This window comes from Apis cerana, linkage group LG7 (genome assembly GCF_029169275.1).
Source record: "Apis cerana isolate GH-2021 linkage group LG7, AcerK_1.0, whole genome shotgun sequence".
NCBI lineage: Eukaryota > Metazoa > Arthropoda > Insecta > Hymenoptera > Apidae > Apis > Apis cerana.
Window position 1 is genome coordinate 2,904,928 of NC_083858.1, and position 22,827 is coordinate 2,927,754.

Consider the following 22,827-nt stretch of genomic DNA (forward strand, 5'->3'; position numbering starts at 1 on the left):
TCTTAATTAAATACGATTTTCTTATACTATAATTTTTGTTACACGTAAAAAAAAGTCTTTACCAATTGTATTAAATAATTAATACCGTTCGGCCCGTATTAATTTGATGCAATTAAATTAACAATTTAATTTAATGAATAAATTAAATATTTATCCTATTAAATAATAAACAGGAAATTAAACACAAAATTATTAACATCTTCTTTGAATTCTATTATAATAATTATATCAAATTATATCTAATTTGTAACAAGAATAACTGTTTTTTTATCAACAGATGATAATTTCAATAATAATTAAATAACGAAACCTAATTATATACCTGATGAAACTAAAATAAATCGCTATATTAAAATTTTTTCAATTTACTTTTATTTCTTCTTCCTCTGAACTAAACTTCATTCTAAACGTAAACCATAAAGTGTTTCGCACATTTGTCGAGACACTCGGCCTCCCCCTCCAAGTGATTCAACTCAAAAATAAGCTCGCACGACGTTGAACGAGTTGACCACGCAACTTGAAAGATTATATTTCGCGAATAGTACAGGCGAGCGCAACAACAAGCGTGATATTCGAGCGACGACATATGCGGCGCATCTCTGCAGAGGGACGACGGTAGAAAGGGATGAATTATTCGTTGTCTCCTGCACTCTGCACCCCGCGACACTGACACCGCGTTGTCCTGTCCGCCGTGTCGACCTTCTGCCCGTGACACTGTCATCTATAACGTTCGCGAGCATTCACGCGCGTCCCTCGTTTTTCTTTCTTTCTTTTTTTTTTTTTCTTCTTTTTTTTCCCGCCAAGAAACATACAAACATTCTTTACCCTCCGGTAAAAGTTAACTCCGCCCATTGTGGAGTTGTTCTTCGAATATTTCGAGTTCGGAATACTCTTCCTCGAAAGGAGGATAGAGAAAGGAATGTGTAAAACAAATGATTTATTTTGCGATTAAAATTAATTTAAAAATGAATTTAAAATTATTATTTTCATTTTGAGACTTCACGCTCTTGATTTTTAACGACGATATTAGATCTTATTACGTCGTACCAAAAAATCTAACGGAAATTTTATCCAATAATTCATGCACGGTGTTTAAGTGAAATTAATACACTTTAAATTTAATAAAAGCCCGCTCGTGACGATGCTTATTTATTTTGATAGCTGATAATAAATAAAAGACGTAAGAAAAGACAGGATGATTATATAAAATGAGAAAAAAAAAATATCGATCAATATAAATTTGAAAAAAAAGATTCTTTTCCTTTTAAAAATTTTATTATTAAGTTTGAAATTTTGATTATTTTATTCTTGAAACAAATATAATATCAAGATACAAAATTATGTACCAATAATTCTATAATTATTATTCTCACGTTATTTATAATAAAATAATCAAACAAGCGTGCAAATTCAACGCATTTCGAAGAGAATCAATTATGAAACGTTATTAAGTAACACATGCTAAAAAGAATTGATCTTATATGAAATTGCCTTTATAGAATCCAAGTTTCTTTACACATCCTTTACCACATTCTCTAATTACAAATATAAAAATCATTAGAGATGCTCTAACTTTAGTTTTACCCTAACAATAATACCATCCTTTTCTTTTCTTCTCTTTCTTCTTTACAAAAACTAAAATATCGATTCCTAGAGAAGAATATAAAAATTTCGTTGAAATCAGAAAAAATCGAGAAGATTTGCGACTCGACTTAAACGCGTCCCCACAAGAATAAGATGCACGGTGAAGCGAATCCATCGATGCTTCAACGAAGTGAGGAGGGAGGGGAGCAAACACGCTCGAAACGCTGATAACAATATATATTCGGGGACGGAGTTTCGCAGAGAAGAGGGAGGAGAGGAGAGGAGAGGGGAGGGACTAGGAAAGGAGGGAACGCCGGGAGTATGTGGAGGGGCGCGATTCGAGCGACGGGGGGAGCCAGGAATATCTGAGCTCCGTGGCGCTAATTAATTGGTCCGTAAATTAGCAGGCAACAATGCTCCTGGCCATCGTGTAACCAACGAATCAGGGAATTCGCCGGCACGCGTGCGAACGTAAGAATACGCGTGATCTATGCGGTATTCAACCCCATTCTACCTGGTATCGTCGTTGAATTTGAACCCCTCCTCCTTTAGACTAGGGAGCAGCATCTCCTCATCCCTTTGCATTCCCTCTTTTCCTCTTTCGATCGTCCGCCTTTTTTTCGAATCGAGAATAATTTCGACGAATTAATATCGCGTGATCTTGAGAAAAATATTCTGGAAAGTTGCTTTTTCTCGATCTTATACGAAGTCTTTTGTGTAAATCTTATAACTTATAAGTTTTCTTTTTATCGATCGATCAATCGAGGATAATCACATTTCGACAATTTCGATAAATTAACACATTGCGTACAAGTCACGAGATATCTCGTTTTAATGTTTTTTCGACTCGATGAGGAATTAAAAACACTCGAAGCAATAATAGGAAAAAGTAAAAAGAAATTTAAAAAAATATAAAGTTTGTTCGTTCAATAGAAAAAGGAGCGAAACCAGATATAATTGTAAATAATACTGCCGAATACCATTGCCAATAGCATTACCAAAAGAAGAATGCTTTACGAGATATATGAAGCATTATTCGAGTTTAAAGTGAATTAAATAATAATTAATCGATTTAATTTTATTTATATAATAAATAATAATTAAAAAAAAAATATAAAAAAGCCTATATAATAAATAGATGTATAAGAAATATATAGTAATATTTAAGAATACTTTATAAACGTGAATTAAAAAGTGCGAAAATGTGCGAATTTTGGAAACGCGTTGAGCGAGCACAGTGCTGAAAAAAGTATTCTAGAAAGTATTCAATTACTTACAATTTTTTTTATCGATCAATTAATTTTCAAAAGTGAAAAATGGACAAGAAATAGAAAATTTTGTAGGCCATGTCTGCGAATTTATAGTGAATCTTATAACATTGTTCGATAAAGTAGGTTTCTGGAATGTCTTTATGTAGCAATGCTGTTCTGTTCGGTCCGTTATTTACAGACGCGAATGCTCTTGGTCGTTTGCGATCAATGCCGAGGGCAAAACTACGGGCAGTGAAACTAGCTGAGTGGAGACTTGAGATTTTAGGCCCTATTGGGCTTAGTACTAAGTACTACATTGGCTGGGCTGTCCGCCACTCTTCCCCTGCACAGACTGAACGCTGTTTCGTAAGCTCTTTAGTAAGAAAAAAAAAAGCTATTCATAAAACGTGTACTTGTTAAGTAAAGTCGGGATTATGATATTATTTTTGCAAAATAAGATTTTTAAATAATTTTTTCTTTCCTTCGGCGTGATAGTTTCAATCATAAAAATTAATCCCAATATCACGATTTAGAAACGATTAAGAAAGATTAAATTTTGATCGCTGATAAAAATATACTTAACAATTGTATATTATTATTAATTGTATATTTCGAGGTCTGAACAAGTTGGAACAAACACAAAATTTGGTATACGAAATTGTACAGTTTATTTATTGATTATGAAAAAGAACTGGATTCTTAAGTATTTATTTTTTATATATACTGAGCGATCTTTCTTATATATTTCTTGATACGAGAGAATTATATTATTTGTTTTATACATGAAATACAAGTAATTAAAGAATATTTATTTTAATTCGTTGTATTATTATACCAGCTTATAATGTGTTTATTAAATTTTATGCTGATTTGAAAACGATGAATAAAATAGATAATAATAATAATGGCAGCAACGAAGATATTTGTTGCCAATAAATCGTATAATATATTTATTTTAAATAGATTCACAAAGACTCTATTGGAATCTAAAGAATTGAATAAATTTCGTTGTTGTATGAATACTAGATAAAATATTACAAAACATATCAAACAATTTTTTTCCCCTTATTGTTTAATAAAGAAAAGTTTTTTCCAACAAATATTTGTATCAATGCCTATAAAAAACAATTTTAATTCTCTTTTGTTCCAGATAAACTAAAAGCGTCTCAAATATTAATCTCTGCTTCTAGTTTGATTGTCGATGTGATACACCTCGGTAAGTTTCGATCTAAAATATCTTTAAAATAATAATAATAATACGATAAAATAGATTTTTGTCCCGATACATATATATATATTCCGATCGATCACGATCGAATTTATCCTAAACTGAAACTTGGAAAGATCCAACAACGATGCACCAACCGTACGAGAAACGTACGATTTTCATTCGGTTTCCCTTTTTTCCCGGGGGGAAAAAAATTCACGGACCAACGGGAATCGTGCTTTCCGAAAGTTGAGCGATCCAGAAAATCGCAACGTTGAAAAATTAAATGAAAGGAGAACTGGAAACAAAACGTGCCACTGTAAATGAATCGTAGTGACTTTCCATTTCGCTTAGAAAAAGAGAGAGAGAGAGAGAGAGAGCGCAGCGAACACAACAAGAGGGAGAAAAAAAAAGGAATAAAGATAAAAAGGTCGTGGAAAGGACGGGCATGGAAAGAGAGAGGATAGGCACGTAGGCACGTGCATCGACCGACGGGGGAAGGAAAAAAAACATCCATGTGCCTTTTACGAGATCTTCCATCGTAGTTTTCGGTCTTTTACAGCAACCGTTCTTTGTGTATACCTGCAGTAGCAGTCAGGTCGTAAAGGGTCGCGAATTGAGTGCACCTGTTGCAGAGACTCGTTGCAACTTATACATCGACCGTGTACAATGCGAAACACAGTTGCAAAGTCGTTTAGAATGATAATCTCGTTTTCTCTCTCTTTTCTTTTTTTTCAATGTTACAACTAGACTCCGTGGATTTTTGTGCAGTCAAAATAAGAAAATGTTATTGTTGTATTATGTCATATAAGACGCGAGATACAAGCATTTTGTGAGTTTAATAACAACGAGATATATAAAGAGATAATTAATTGTGAAGGATGTAAAATTACATTAAGCAAAATATTTGTATTATAGTGATCATAATGAGTATATATATATATATATATATATATATTGTGTTTTATTTTTAAATGTATCAACTCATTTAATTTGGACGATTCTGTCTTATATAAAGTCATATAGTGATTAAACGCGTTTTTTTTCTGATTGTATCACATTCGATAAATAATTGGAAATTTATGTATAGGAGAAATCTATATAAAAGCTTGTATTTAACCGTATATTCGAAGTTTGTGATTAATAAAGTATAAACTTATATTTATTAAATTTCTTTTATGAATGAAATAAAAAGGAATAGCGTTAAAAAATTCTATTTTGATGAATACTTGGAATAACAATGAAACGAAATCTCTGTTTTATAAATATTATTTTTTCACATCATACAAATATCATCATTCCAAGATTTTTTTCTCCATCAATTTCAATTTTCTTGCTGTTACTTTAAATTAGGAGTAGATCACGTAAACATCCAAGATATATCAATAGATAATCAATAGATAATAAATATTATCATGTAACATATGATAGTAAAGCTTCAAATACAGCCAAATACGAGAATATGCGATAAACTCGATAATTCTTTAGAATTATTCTTCCGATATAGCTGAAAACAATTTACAAAACGTTATATTTTCTAAATTAATTAAATATTTAATTATAATTATTTATATTATATACAAATCACATCATGCATTTCATCTTCCATTTGAAAAAAGAATTATCCAAGAAGCAGAGAGATAAATCGCCGTTTAATTCGCTTGATCGAATTAATTGGCAGGAAGATAATAACGATAGATGGAATCGATGCATCCCTGTGGCTGGCGAACGAAAAAGTTCCATTCAAGCGAGGGGGACGACGTATAAAGTTCACCTCTTCGATTTTTCACAGACCTTTTTCACAGAGCTTAATAAGTGCGTTTAGTCATTGGGCGAGCAGATAAGCCTGTACACGCAAACGGGACAGGGAACGTTTTGAACGCGACCAGTAGAAACGTTTTGTCGGTGAATCGAACGCGGCGTTATTGGCTGGAAGCTTGATAAGGGAGGTGTCCTTCTCCCTTCCCCTCCCCTTTTATCCATCGTTGATAAAAAGTTAATCGTAAATGATCGTAAATTCAATTTCAACACGGAGCCAAGGGGGAGAGGGGGGGAGGAGGAGGAATGCTCCATGCAAATCGTTTGATCGAGTTTGCGCACGCTCTGTTTCGAACGAAACTTATTCAGTTTCAAACAGGATAATCTGGTTTTCCTTTTTGATTTCACATTTATAAAAAACGATTTCTTCTTTTTTTCTATTTTTCTTTACGTTAGAAAGTGTATAGTTCATTAGAAATATAAATATTTCGATATTTTTACAGCAGTTATTGCATTCCTTTTAATAATGCGTGATATTGACGTTGTATATCATATTTAGAGAAAGAATCGTGTAATATCGGAAAGCTTTTCATTTCCATCATCAGATATTAAAGCTTTGTTTGATGAAATGACAAATGAACGTGACAATTCCTTGTAACGTATAATAAGCTATATTTTACTACACATATACTGTACACACGAAAAGTTATATTTAACCTATATTATGTTCAAAGTTACAATTATTACCAGAAAATTCTATTCTAAAATCCTGCTTTAAAATTTGCTGTTGAAATTATTATATCTCGATCCATGCACGTATTTCTCACAGGTGTCGAAACGGAGAAAGCTATCGATAGCCGAGAGGAAATTGCGGAATCTCCGTTCGATACTTCCTTGACTCGATTTTGTGTACAAGCGCGGCCGTTGTCGAGCCATTAGCGAGCCACTCCGCTTTTTCCTCCATTTTTTTTTGGTCGCTTCTGTTTTTACGCCAACACCAGCACGGGAGCTCATAAGGTTTCTTGTTCGTTTCTGTCGACATTTCATGTCGCCGAGGTAACGATTTCTCCTCCAACGAAAATACGATCCTCTAACGAGTACAAAGCAATCAGACCTTTTTCCCCTCCCACTTTTTCCATCCATCCCTTATTTTGCATCTCCCTGTAATCCTATTATTTCCTTTCAACAACAAGTTGAACGTTCTTTTTTTAATCGAAATAAATAGATTCTTCAGCGACCTGTTAATCGAATCAATCTCAAATTCTTCTGTTGATATTTAATTTCACGGCTCTGTATTTTTTTCTTCCTTCTGCACTTCGTCTCAAATTCAAAAAGAAAGAAAAGAAAGTGATCGGCGACTAGATCAACGGACGGCCTCTACAAACGTGTGTACAGGTTTAGTATCGCATACCGTGTCATTGTCACTGCTCGTCCACACCTTTGTACAGGCAAGTAGATGCGGGCAACGATATCGTGTTGCGAGCTTTTTTTTTTTTTCTTTCTTTTAACGAAAATTCACGCTTCAGATACATCGTACACCATCTCAGGATGAGATTTCCATCCAGTGAAACTATCACGGTAACCTACATAAGAAGTCTTTTGCATAAAGGCGATCTCTGAAGAAATGTGTGCCCTGTGCCCTCGTGGGAATGAAATCAAATGGATCTTGCAGAATTGCAAGATATTAGGAACTGGAATTAGAACGTTTCTTCAGAATCTTCTCATTTTATTAGCCTTAGGAATTTCGAATTTCGCAAATCTAATGCTATGACTAATCGATTTTTGTCATTGAGGAATATTCGATAATACACGTTTCTTTCTTCCATTCAAGATGACTAATCATTTATTAAAAAATAGTCGGTGAATGAGATCAGATCAAATTGTAATTATTTCTTTATTCATTTTTTTAAACGTTTCTCAATGTATAAATTATTAATGTATAGAAATAATTGATAAAATTTACTAAAAAAAAAAAAAAATGTTGAAAATTGTGAGCGGTTCTAATTTTTTAGAAATTACAGGGCTGGCTATGACGCCATGGTTGTGCGACTCTGTTCAGGTTTTTGTTGCAGTTTCGAAGTGAGATTTTCTATTGAAAACTTCAATAGATTTTAAGGTCCACCGCTTTATCTTTCGCTCGATTGAATTGCAATAACAACAATAATAATTCATTTTCCATTCCTCGGATTGAGAACAAATTTTTTTCTAGATAGATGTTTCTACTAACATTAATGATTCCTTATCCGAAGTATTTTCTATTCCATCGAAGTAATCATTTTCAAATAGCAAATAGTTTTTACGAATTGCCATTAAAATATAATATTCGAAGTATTATTTCTTTACTATTAATTACTATTCCAAAGAAATATTTCGTCAAAAGAAAAAGAAAAATATTTATTTACTATAATATCTACCGAAATACGTTCGAAATTCTTCAAATTAAATTTCGAATAACAATATAATTTATTCCGTAAAATATTTAAATAAATTTCTTTTGGATCCGTTCGGATTTTAAAAATAATTACCATTATACCGGTTCGAGAGAATCATTATTTTTACATGGATAAATAAAAGATGGGGGAAAAGGAGCGGAATAATAACGTGTATCCGCTCGCGCTTTCGTTCGATTCAAAACCGCAGTATCCCCGACTCTAAAACCGACGTGAATCGTGTACTACGTGTAATGGAATTAGATTATAGGCGTGACCGCGAAATCGCATTCGAGCCGTGACAAATTATTTTCCGTCAGGAAATATACAGTTGGAAGAATTTTCGGTGATCGATGGCAACAAGCCGTGTAACCACGTGTTGCGATATCGATTAACTTACAATGCTCGTGCATAATAATTTATTTATCTCGTATAACATACTTTGACGAATTGCTTTATTTTCCAGATCGTAAATTGTCAAATGGAACAACAAGAGATGTTGAGAATAAGAGTTATTTTAAATAGTAAAGGAGAAGATGATAATACTTACTTTTCTAGGTTTGTTAGTTTCTCTCTCTTTCTCTCTCTCTCTAAAATTTATTAATTCATAATTTAAATTGTCATAAAATGTGAGCATTTAAATTGACTAGAATTGTATAGGCGTGATGAAAAGAAAAAATTCTATTATACATAATTTCTATTATTAATAATTTCTATTGTACATAAAAATCACGATATATTATCATTTTGTATAATACCATAATTTATAAATGATTTATTAATCCATTCACAGTTTAATATTATAGAATTATGGCTTTCTAATAAGAATTCTATTATAATTATTCTATTCTGTTATAATTTATATCTATTAATTCTATTCCATTGAAACTCTATTTTCTTTTTTTTTGCTATACATTTAATTATTGCACGTCCAATAAATTCAGGTATAAATTATTTGTTTATTATTTATATGCGTCGAGAAGATTTGTTAGATTCTTTTTATTCTTATTTTTAACTTTGAGTTTATCTAAAAAAAGAAAAAAAGATATAAAAAGTCAAACTCAGTTACAAATATTGACTTTTATTAATTTACGTATATTATTAGCGACATTTGTATTTCATCTAGTTTATTTCTTTGTTCGAGTCATTGATGCATATTTTATGAAAGTAACAAGAAGGCTTGATCAGCAAAAGAATTATAATATCATCCTTTTCTTTTGGTTGCATACATATGTATCTCGAGATTATTTCTTAAAAAAATTTCGAAATTTCGAATTTTCAATTCGTAGATTATTAAATTTATAGATTATATGATTTATAGATTATTAACAATTAATTTAAGATTATCATAGATTATATTTTTTTTTTTAAAACGAATTAAATAATCGAAAGATGCAATGTAATAAGCGAATAATTATTTCCAAAATTAAAATTCGCTAAGAAATATATAATTTCAATTTCCTTTCGAATTTATCATCTCTTTTCACATTGATCGAATACCTTACCTTATTTAACTTTCAAACCGATTTTATTTATCGCATATAGCAATAACGAAAGAAACGATATTTAAACAAAGCCCGTATCGTGTCGTTTGTATTATACGCAATTATAAAGTATGCGAAATATCTTTTAACCGATGCGTTTATTTCGCTCCTAGGCTCCCGTTTGCGTAACTGCTTTATCGATCCGTTACCGAATGTCAATAAGCGGAGTGATTTATGCACGTGTATCACACAACATTTGCAATTGGAAACGGCATCGTTTCAATCATCAATAGGATCAAAATAGGGAGGGCATTATCTGGCAATTTCATTAATGTACCCGATCAAATAATTACTATTTGTCGTAGTCGACCTATTTTTATTTAATTTCGTATATAAAAGTATATATAGTCATAGTCGAATAAATGCACAAAGAAATACCGATACCATTCTCCATTCCTCCTCCGCCGCCTCCTCCTCCTCCGTTCATGGATGAGGAGGAGGATCCTTTTGAAACGGCCGTGTACAACATTGTACTTATACGCTTTTATGGTCGATAATAATTTTCCACGGAACATATCGTTACCTCGTGCATTTTCCATACTAGTTTGCCAGTTTCCCGAGATGTTCTGGAATCATAGCGAATCAATACCAACGGAATGTTCCACCCACGTAGTTCAAGCAGCGCGCGTTGGAATGCAATATCTCACTATTGCGTTATATTAAATAAGTTAGATTACGTACGGTTATAACGAGCCTATTTGCGGTAAATTTAATAAACGTCGTTGCTTCCAATCTGTTTTTTTTTTCTCCCTTCTTCAAAATCGAAAATTAAAAAGATTTGGTTCGATCCTTTAGTTTCGTTCGATATCTCTTTGCGAGGATGGTCGATGGTCTTGACTATTTTAAACACGTTAAAGATTATACATTTTTTACTCTCAAATATATATTCGTGCCTAGAACGATCTCTAATTTTTCACAAGAAAATTCCATATATATATATATTTACCGATCGATCGATTTATCGATCGAGGAGCACTGAAAAAAGAATCGTGGAAGCGCGAGGCGCAGTCAGCTCGTTACTCGGCAAGTAAAGACTGGGCTCTTGCCGCACGCGTGTATTGGCTCGCGGTATGGTTCGATTAACGTGACGATGCATCCTTCCCATAAATACACACACCGACACACCGGGTATAGTTAGCGAGACGGCGATGCGGTCGCCTTAAATTTGCGGGCTAACGTTACCTTAAATTTTCCTCGCTCTCTCGGGAGCTTAGAGTGCTGTTCTACATCGTGTTTCTTGTTTATCGAATGGCCCGTTTGCTACGACGATTAATTCGTTGCCTCGTGTCGCGGTTTTGTACCTCGGGACGTGCCGATATACGCGCCCGTTCTTCCGTGAGCTTTGGCGCACAAGCCTTCCCCCACCACACTGGTTACCAGACTAGATTCTTTTAAAGTGATCTTTTTAAGGGAGGGGGAACTATGAAATAGGATGCATTAATTGTAGTTGTGTGTGCGGTTCTGAAGGAGTGAAGGGAAATAAGAATTATGTAATTATGCAATTTGTATAAAAGGTAAGGTTTCTTTAAAATTTTTGAAAATTCTGTGCAAATATTGAGGATGTCGATGCATGGGTCAATTCTAAAAAGAGGTTAAAGTAAATATAAAAATTGGACGGTTAAAAGAAATAGAAAAATGTCGATTCAAGTTAACTTATTTATTAAGTTATGAGCAATTTCCAGATGGAAAGAAAGTGAGACGAAAATTGCTCGTAATTTAATAAATAAACCTCGATTGATATTTTTGTGCATCAAGTTTTGTATCTGTTTTGAGTTAAAGAATCGATCTTTCAAAGGTGTTCCTATAAATATATGAACACCGTATATATGGCTGGTATATGACATTGTTTTTGAGTTACGACTTATTTTATATTGCAATAATTTATGTCATGTATAGATAAATGTTGGCTTTTTTTTTGTATAATTTGAGAACATAAAATAAGATAAATAAATTTATAAAAACTATTGTTTATGGAGTTGTTATTATGTATCTAAATTATATATAATGAAGGAAGATTATTATACGAGTATGTTATGATAGTCGTAAAAATGAATTGTTCCAGCAATGAAATGACTTAATCTTACAGAATATCGTTAGACTTTGTGAGTTAAACTCTCAAGAACAATTTCTGAATTATTATTTGCTTATATTGGTATGAAAATAAATGAATAAGTGACTATTATATATATAATATACGAGAAAATTTATTAGGCAATATTTATACGGTTTATTTTCGAATTTCAATCTATTAAAATTCTCTTATTTTACATTGTTGTACATATTATGATATATACAAAATTCTAATTATATTTCTAAAATAAAATGATTAGAGAAAAAAAATTTTATTGGATAAAAATAAATTTGTTTTGAATAATTTAAATTTTGCTAAAGTACAAGAAAAACATAAATATAAACTATTTTATATCTTTCTTCATACTAAATTTGGTTAAAATTCAAATTAAGTTTTTAAACGTTATAGCTATTTCTAAAACTTTCACATCCATAGAATTTTTTCGTTATTATTATTATTGTATTATATTCGAATAATTATAAATATTCTTATATTAATGTTTCATTTTTATTAAAAAATGTTATTATATTCAATTTATACTTTTATTACATTATAAAATATTATCCTGATATTATATTCTATTCTTAATCGTTTTAGAATACAAAAAATCGTGTATAATTTCAAACTTTTTTTTTATAGTATGGTATATAAAAATGTCAATAAATAAAAACAATCAAAAAATCTGACAATTATTGCCTCGTAAATATATAATTATGAATAATAAGCAAATAAATTAATAAATTCCATTTTATTCTAACGCACGATTCGTTACGAGTACAAAATGATTCCAAGTTTAACACAATAAATTCTATTTCGATCGTGTTACATTACAAGCAAGTACTACTTTAGTCATTATCTTCTTAACGATAAAAAAAATATTAATGCGCGACTAAAGTATCACGTACGTATTATATGTAAAAAAAAAAAAAGAAAACAAATTTCTAAAAAATTCATTTTATCAATAAAAAAATTTTATTTAATCCAAAAGTAAGAAAATATATACATACTTGATATGAACTGGAACGAAACGAAGCCCAGTCGGTAAAGTGTGAATCGATTTATGAAATGAACGTGGAAAAGAAAAAGAAAAAAGAACAAAAAAGGAATGTATACCGAAGCACGATGAAGAATAGAGCGTCGGTCGTTAACGAGGGGGGTTGCTCGTCCTCGAGGATGATGCGGCGTGGTGTGTGCAAGTGGTTCGTTCCCGGCCGGTCCGATCAACGTGTGACACGGTGCGTCGTCAACGTAAATAGACGTGGAGGTGGCCGGTGGCACCGGTGCCACCGGTTGCCACTTTGCGGGTAAAGCGTGCACACGATCATTGGACGCATGCGCACTACCGTTATGTCAGTTTATAGAGAGGCTGAGTACACCCCCTCTTTCACCCGTGCACCCTTCGCCTGTCCATCGATGCGTTCTCCTAACCAACCCGAGTGGGGGTAGAGCTCTCCTCTCCGCGGGCTATCCTCTAGGAGGATATCAAACTCAGTCGCAAAGCGTACGTTCGCGCGTGTGTTCGTTTGCGAGTTTCCCTTATTCAAAGACAAAACTTGCTTACTTGCTTGCTCGTCGCGTGACTTTCGTCATACTTCAACGCGCTCTTCGCCGGATTCGATTTGTGCTTTCGTTTCCAGTTGGAACGGTTCGTTTATCCATGTGAGTGGTGAAACGTCGAACAATCTCCCTAGATAGTGACTTGTTGAACTTATTATTACGAAATGAGGTGATTATTCGTGATGGAGTCAGACGTGTGAAGGGCGAAATGAATTACTGAAAGATATTTTAAGAGTTTTTTGGGGGAACGTTTCTTGCAAGATCGATTTATTCGTGATAGATTTGAAGGTTAGGTTATTCGATGATATAGTTCACTTCAAATTTGAGACTGTTCGATATATTTGTCAGTGTCACTTGTCAATATCGATGGAAATTCTTACTGATATGGTTTCATTCCCCCTGGCAAAACGTTGAAAATGTGAATTTTCATTTATCATCTCGAGATTGAAATAAAGAAATATCGACCTCGCATAGACGTCACCGTGTCTACTTATGCCTGCCAATGGATCTCTAAATTTCGTCCTTCACCCGGAAAAAGGAAATTGAAGACCATCGAGGTTCGGTTTAGTGCCAGAATCAATAATTCCAACGGCAGGCGAAGGCGGGACACGCGAAATATTCTGGCAAAGGAGACGATTACACGGATAATACCGGTCCATTACTCTGTTGATCAGAAGAATTACGAATCAATCGATATGCCGCGACCTAAATCGACGTAAATTAGTCTTTTTCTGTTGCTCTCTCGAAAGTCGCAAATAAAAGAGTCGAATCGATAATCCAAAACGAGTCGAGGAAAAACTTTTCCCGCGGTCGAGGAAAACCGATACTACTTTGCTTCTTATTTTCATACAAAGTATTTCGAAAGTTTTTTTTTCTTTTTTTCCTTTGTTGCCACTGCAAGCAAAATCGTCGACTTTTAAATTGATCGAGCAGATTCGTATATTCGATAATGGATTTCGAATCAACGATTATATTGTTTCGTTTTCTTTATTATATTTTCCTTATGAAGAGAGTTATTATAAAAACTTGGATATACGTTCGTGTGGTTTGATCTATAATTTGCGTTATATGATTTATGAAAATGAATAATTGCCTTAAAACTCTATTGAAAGATACTCTATTGAAATTCATTCGATAAGAAATCGTTTTTTTTAATCGCGACTGTCACAATATTGTTCCACAGATTTCCACATAATGCGTCTCGTTGGTCTTCGATTTTTTTCTTGTTTTTGCTTGTTTATCTGCTCGTTCTCTATTCTCCGCTCTTCCTGTCTCTCGTTCGTGGGAAATAAAAAGCTAACGGAGAAAAACGCAGGATAGGATTTCCGAACAATAGGCAAATTTTATCTCTAAATCGTTACGAAAAGTTGACGGATTTTGCTCTTCTATTTTTCCAATCTGCCTTATCCGATCGGTTAATTTATCGATCACACGGTTTCTAATTTATCGATATTTGAAAACATATAGAAAGCATTTAGAAACATCAAACGAATTATCGAGAGATAGTTTTATCCGAGCAAATTAGGTCACTGGTATCGTATTGCCGAAAATTGATCGACAAGCCATTGATCGAATCCTTCTTCCGTTTTGTTTTTTTTCCTCTAGTATGATGTTTTCTTAACGATAATTCATCATATCGTTAAGTCCATAACGGTTCTCTCTCTCTCTCTCTCTCTCTCTCTCTCTCTCTCTCTCTCTCTCTCTCTCTCTCTCTCTCTCTCTCTCTTCCTTTATTTCTCTTTTTCTTTCTCGAAAGAGCAGACGTCCATCGAGGTTAATTTATTGTTAGACGAGGTTAATTTATTGTTAGACGAGGTTAATTTATCGATTATTCGTTTTGACACTATTGATTGTTAAAAAGCAAGAAGAGCGGAGAGAATTAAATCTGAATCAAGTGTATAACATGAGGAAGTATGCCTGTAATTTCCCAGGAGCACGTGGATTTCCGGTGACATAGCCGAGGATCACGATGAGTGTACTGCACGAGAGAAACCTTGAACTTGAATTGCTGAAGATCGTCGAGGCCTCGCTGTCTTAACGACTTGTTTTCATGTAAGCTAAAAATGAAATTGCATTAAGAATTTAAATTAAGAATTTTTTTTGTATATATATATATATAACATGATTCATATTATAACATGAAATATATAAATATAATTCTTTGAATTCATATAATATAAATGTATAACTTGAAAGTATAACTTATCTTACATCTAATTATTATAGTGCTGAATAAGTATTATAATTAAAAGAAGAAATTATACATTTTACATATTTATTACATATTGGATATATCTTCTGATTAATAAGACTGATAATAAGCTTTAAATTGAACACGAAATAAATATATACATCTTATAGTTTGTATATTCATTTATTTATTTATATCTTTATGATGTTAAAGATATTAAAAAAAAAAATGTTAAATATAAGATTTTGATTCAGACAAAATAATATTGATAAGGGATTAAAAAATTGCTTTAGGAAAATATTTGATCGAATATAGTAGATATTAATATTTGCTTGAAGAAACTTTTACATTGAATGATATCTAATAAACATTTTGAAATTATTTTACATCATGTTTCATTCATTTCCATTTTAATAGAAATCTATTTTTAATTATCTTTTTTTTAAAAATAAAAAAATCATTGAATCGATTTTATTATGTACAGTATAGTACAACATTATTCCACTGAACAATATTTATTTATTTATTTTTATTTCGGTACAAACCGCATAGCTCGTCAAATCATGTTTCTGTTTAATTCGATATATTCACGGTTATTTATATAATTTCATTTTAATTTTCATTCAGTACCGTTACAATATCATCTAAATGTTTTTCTTCTTTTCTCGCGTCGTAAAAATAATAATTCTACTTATCTATCTTCGTCGTTGAAAATTATATTTCTTCAATGAGCAAACTTTGAGCAGGTTTCCTTCCAGCTTCTTTTTTTATATAAGACATCGTTGTTTTCGTTTAATATAACTGTTACATATACATATCATCATTCTATACATATTTTTTATGTTAAAAGTCTCGTTCTTTCAGTGATTTTTTTCAATAAAATAGCAATACAATCCATAGCTTTCTCTTGTGATCCAAAGTTTTTCAATTATAAAGCTTTTCCATAAGTTTTCGGAATTTTTAAAAGATCATATATGATTATTTTTTAAAAAATTTAATATATTTTTTTTAGAAGATTTTACAAAGATTGCACATTGAGCTTCTAAATTAACAATAATTTTAATAATTCTCCAATTTTTCTCTAATTTTTTAATTGATAAAATTCGAATTTTTTCTGTTTTTCACGACTTATTGTATCTTGAATTATATATACGCTTGTAAATAAGAATTCTCAAACGGAGAAAATGTAAGAATCAAAAATATAACAATCATTTTGTCAGGATTCACGTTTAGATTTTATCCTCCGATTTTATTCTTGTATTGTAACTTCAAACCTCAAAATTCATTGTATTTACATTAGAATCTATTCGATATGCAGGATGTTCTGTTATTCGTTTAATGAAAATGATTCCTCGATGAGAAAATTTGTTTATTCGATTACTAATCTCAAATTCCCAATTTTTGAAAAACTTTCAAGTATGAAAAGTATTTTTCTCTTCCTCAGAGTCATTGAATTGGAAATCGATTAAGTTCATCTTAATGGATTTTTCAAACGCGTCTCTTTTAATTCTGTCTATAAATTGCATTATCGACATCCTCTAAATTCTTCCTTTCTAACTTTGATTTGTTTGGTTTGGATATTCCCTGTAATATCCATTATAAGATTTATATTAAGAAAGATGATTCCAGAGGAGAGAATAATTTTACGTGAAATAATAAGTCGAAAATATGGAATGAAATTTTTTTATTTCACATTTCATCTTCGATTAAATTAAATCCTAAAAAAATTATCAAGTACACAAGCGAAAGTGAGAGTATGCTCTGATCAAACACGAGTGAATTATCAGTAAAATTGTAGGAAAATATAAAATAAATTTTTTCTCTTGAAAGTTATTTTTCTATGCTCGATTTTCTGAAAAAAATGAATTTAAGCAATGAAATTATATTTTCACATGTGAAATCTATTATTATTATTTAATTCGTATCTAATCGAGAGTTAATTATAAATTTTGATTCAAAACAAACAAAGATTTAAATAACAAGATTTCGTTCTTCCTTTTCGATATAATTTCTTATGAAGAATTTTCATAATAATTTTCTTGTTTTAATAATTCAAAATATTCAAATATATCAAGTCTCCTATCATTTTATATCCTATCACGTTATATTTAATTAGATTTGATCTAAAATAATATTCTCATAAAATGAATTTATGAGAAAGAAATTCACGAGCTGTTTGAAATTGTTTATATATTGCAGGATTAAAAATTTTCCCAGCTATTTATTTTTCTTATTGCTAAACAGATAGAAAATTTTCTTGTTAGATAGATAATAAGATTTTTAAAAAGGATTAAAGTGATGATATTTTTTTTTTCTAAAATAAATCCTCTTCTTTAACAAATTGTTCTTTTTCTCACGTGTGATCCTATAATTTTCAAAAATATTGATAATTCGTATTAATAATAAACCGTTTCAACAAATATAACTTATAATCCCATTTATTATTTTAAGTTAAATATAAATAAATTATTCCAACCATACTAAAATCAACAATATTAAAATCAACAAATATACAGGATCATAAAAGTTTATAAAAAGTCTACAAAAACGATTACTTCATTTATACTATATATTTATCAAGTCACAAATAATTTATTCAACTTTATACCGGTTAAAAATAGGAATAACGTTATTTCCATCTCGCTTTATCTAACACGAGCTTCGATAAATGCTCATAGCTTAATAATTCGCCAAATACCAGTCTTTATATTTCTTTTAAGAAATTGATTCTAAATTAATCAATGCTTCACATTCTATGAAAACGTACATATTTAAACGTCTTATAAATTAAAGGATACTTTTATTAACCTTTTATTAACCCTCATCCAGATATTGTACAGTTTTCATTTAATATAACGTGGCACAACATATTATATTCATTTGTTATTAATGTGGAACGAGAAAAGTTGGTCGATATTATAAACTCGTCGGCTAACTGGACGATAGAAAAAGTTTGACCATTTTGCTCGTCGCGTTATGATCCCATTAAAATTTACACCGGTTTTAACTTAAGCCACGTAATAGCCGAAACCGTTGAAGCAATCTCCTACAGTAAATTCACGTTGCTCGAGCATATATATAGTTTCGCCCTTTTGCATCACTGTTTTCACGCCAATTCAAACAATTTCTCGAATCTAATCTGCTCGATTAGCAGAAGATGCAGTAATGGAACGCTTGGATGAAAAGAAAACGTGCATTTCACACGTTCTGCGTTTTGGGTTTGATTGAATTTGACGCGATATACGAAGACAAAAATGAAATTGAAAAAGAAAATTTGAAACATGAGTTAATTCTGGTTTGAGAAAATTATAGGGGTGTGTATAATATTCTTATTCTATTTATATATTCGCAATAATTGTTTAATAGCAAATTGATGTAAAAGTAAACGTGACAATTCTTCAATTGTTCACAACATTTTTACAGCTCAAGGTATAATGAATCGGATGGAGGGAGTCGAAAACAAACTCGCTCGATTCTTATCGCTATTTTAAAAATTATGAATCATGAAAATTGTTATCGTATGAAAATCGTAATGTAGGATCATTTAAAAAAAGCAAAAATCTACGAGAAAAGAAGAAAAAGTGGAAAGCCTTGAGAAAACGTGACAAACGAGTTATAAGTATCATTAATTCAATAACCGATAATGAATAATAATTTTATTTATTATATATTCAATACAACGTACAAAAAATAATACATAAATAAAAATCTTTATTATTAAATTAAAATTTACATAATTCTATATAAATAATTGTAAAATTAATATTAAAAAGGTGGCATTTTGAATGTCAACAATTTGTGAGAAAAATATCTTTTCTTGTAACGAATCGTTAAAACGTTATGGGAATAATCTTAAAATTCTCAACCAATAAAATAAATGATATTTAGTAAGTTATTTATCCAATAATTAACGGTAGAAGCAATAATATATTTCCTTATCGTTCATCACGAGTATTAAGAACACAAAAGAACAAATGTCTATATATCACGACCATCTATCAAAACTCTAACACTGATTTGACATATGAAACGGTTCGTCTGAAATTGAGGAGAACGTGGTGGCCAAGAATTTCAACTCCCTCTTCCTATTCGTCTGGATATGAAACGCTGCGAGAGGAATAATGTGATGGCGCGCCATGTTGTTGAAATCGCATGCTCAAACGTTGAAATTAGAGGAACTTTAATTTTCCAATTAGATAATTTTTTTTGAAAGCTTACAACACGTAACGATATAAAAAAAAAAAAAAGAATTCGAAACTTTTGCAATATCTCGAATGTTTATTTCATAATCGAATTAATAAATGAATTTAGAAATTAATGAATATAATTTTGTTATTTATTCCAAATTTTTTCTCGATCAATTTATATTTATAATTAATTTACAACAGATTTTTTTTTGTCTGTATAATAATAACAATTGAAAGCTAGAACAAAGCTAGATTGACTTCCAACCAATATTTTTTTTCTAAATTAATTATTATCGCCTCATTTCTTAACCAAATCTTTACATTTATTTCGATAAAATTAAACTCGTTAATTAAACTCGCCTCAATAAATTTTCTATGCTTGAAATGATGTCCATGATTGTCGATCTGTGTCGTTGGTCAAGCATGATCGATTCCCAATAGAAATCTAACGTAATTTAACGTAATTTCTACTTTGAAGGAACGAGAAGAACTTTCATCTGTTGTTAAGAAAGTGATTCATTTATTTAGAATTTCATCGTTCAATATTACACGCTATGCGCACTGTATATTTGCGTCATCGTGTTTCCCGCCCGATCTTATCTTATTTCGGCGAAATCTTATCCTTCGAAACTTCGGAAAACTTTCATTGCCGTCCGTTTCTCTCGTTTCTCTTCGTTCGTGTCCGTGCGACAGAGCGGTGGATATTTTGTTACACTTAACACAATCGCGTTCGATCGAAATTACGACACGCATCGCGGTTTCAACACAGTCGCGGGAATAATCGTTTTTCGCTCGAGTTAACCGTTTCTCCGAGTGACGAAAGTTTCGTTTGCTCGGGGGCTCTTGAAATCAAGTTCTTTTTGCATTGAACGTGTTCGATTGAGTTTAATAGAAGGAAATGATTGGTTTTTCGCGTCAATAAGAATTTATTAATTTCATATTTACTGTACTTTTATATTTATTATATATTATTTCATTTGTATTTCGTATTTACACACGAAACGAGAAATGAGAAAGCAAGAAATGGAAATCTTCTTCCCGAAGAAAATGAAATTTTCTATTAAAATTGCGATTTAATAAATAAATATAAATATGATGTTATATTTAGTATCTTTTCATTTGACAGATATCTGTAATAGATTTTTTTTATTTTTTGAAACCGGATTTTAATTGTTGACGTTCGTTCCATGTTCGGCAAAATTATTAATTTCTGGTTCTTTTTTTTTTTTTTAAATAATGTTAATAATTATTATCACAGCTATGCTGATTAAATTTTTCAATATTTTCCCCTACAAATTTTAATCCCGCATCGATGCGACAGAGTTTTTGTTCCAATACCGGCTTTCGTTAAATATTCCTGATATTTAAACTCACTTCAGAGGATGCAACTTTCTCGCAAAGTTGCGAGATTACATTTTATATTGAATCGACTCGATGATTGTTGAACAACTATTCGTTATAGAAAATTGATAGAAAATAATAAGAGTGTTTTACAACGGAATCTAATCTATGCAACATCCTCGATAAAAATAATTTAACGAATTTAGAAATCGATTTATTGCCAGTATTAATAATAAATTTTGACCTCAATCCCTATTAAAAATCTCAACAGTATATTCTAGCTAGAAAAATTTTTATGATCAAGAGAGGTTAAAAATTAATAACGTTGGTGAAGGAATTCGAATAATGAACAAAATCTTCTTTGGCGGGGATTTTAAAATAAAATAAAAAATGATTATTTAATTAATACGTAGTGTTTCTAAATTTCTGGAAAGAAACATTTTTCTTTTTCTCATTTCCTCACTTTTGTTATACGTCATATTATATTATATATTAGATTTTTTTCAATTTTTATTCCATTTCTGTGAAAATTGTTAAAACATGGATGATATTATTATAGGTCAAGTGTACAAGTATCAAGTATTCTAGCATTACATGTATATTATATGCATATCATGAATATCATTCTCAATAATTTCTGTGTCGAATTATAAATATGTTAATATAATTAATCATTGTTTTATTCTCAATGACGCAGAAATCATTGTTTTTTTCTCATCCTCTTTTCCATACAAAAATAATCAATTATGAATTAGAACCGATCTATAATAGTATAAATTCGCATTAAAAACTTATTATTTTATTATTGACTTTCTTTACTTTGATATTGCAATAATATATACAGATATATATACAAGTATATAAAAGTAAAAATACAAATTATTATTTACAAAAATTCATCTTCCTTCCTTTAATTATCGAACAAAAATTTTTGATAATTACCAACGAAATTTTCGAGAAGAGGATTGATTTGCATGAAGAGAAAATAACCAAGAGAATCCATTTATACATATGATATTCTTTCTCAATAAACACAAAATAAAAGTTTTCACGAAGAAAAATATTGCCCGAATTTCTGGGACACGTATCGAAGACACATATTCGCATCAATCATTATTATTAAATTTAAAAAAATTCAACTTTATCGACAATTATAACCTTTTTCACTCTGTTATATTCGTGAAGATAACATTTCTATCGTAAAGATAACAAAATAGTCTCGACCGGTTCACTTTCAGTACAAATGAATAACAATCTCCTCTCTAGAGGCCCGGATAATAAACCGCTAATAAAATTTCACGCGTAGAAATATGACTTGTCATCGTATTTCGAATCCGTTAGGTGGTTCGTTCGTTCGCCAGAGAGCAGACTGAACTTAGCGCAGATGTCGCGGTTAAATTCGTAGCGTTTCGCCGCAACTTCAGCCGCAACTTCAGAAACCCCCTCTTCTCTTCTCTCCCCTCTCCTCGTTGTCGGCTAGAAATTATTTTCTCATCGCGGAGGGGGACTACGAGTTCAACTGAGCCGGTAGACAAGATCCTACGCGGAGGGATCCTCCTATTAATTTCTCGTGGATCATTGGACGTTTGTTCCACGCACGAGATTTACACGAAACGTCGTTTCGCTGCCGTTTATTTCAGCCGGATCATTCCCAGACACCTCGCAATGATTCAATCAAGGCGCGGGGCTTATAATAACGCGTCGATCC

The 22,827-nt window shown here is 31.3% G+C and overlaps 1 protein-coding gene and 1 long non-coding RNA gene across 8 annotated transcripts in view; one reads left to right on the plus strand and one right to left on the minus strand.

Moving 5' to 3' along the window:
- LOC107998451 (RNA-binding protein Musashi homolog 2) overlaps positions 1-22,827 on the plus strand; it is a 177,844-nt gene that overhangs the window by 40,478 nt on the left and 114,539 nt on the right. For 3 of the 6 annotated variants that reach the window (XM_062077658.1, XM_062077659.1, XM_062077656.1), the window contains exons 2-3: positions 3,985-4,050; positions 15,332-15,452. The gene's annotated coding sequence lies outside the window, so the exon portion shown is untranslated. Of the gene's footprint in view, positions 1-3,984; positions 4,051-12,978; positions 13,570-15,331; positions 15,453-22,827 lie in introns of those variants that run through there. The other 3 variants (XM_062077655.1, XM_062077654.1, XM_062077653.1) reach the window with 3 other exon arrangements.
- LOC133666489 (uncharacterized) lies at positions 10,059-12,025 on the minus strand. 2 transcript variants are annotated; one of them, XR_009830697.1, is made up of 3 exons: positions 10,719-12,025; positions 10,454-10,609; positions 10,059-10,338 (listed from the first exon to the last, which is right to left on the minus strand). It is a non-coding gene; the product is annotated as an uncharacterized LOC133666489 (long non-coding RNA). The 2 variants fall into 2 exon arrangements; XR_009830696.1 differs by having other exon boundaries at positions 10,454-12,025.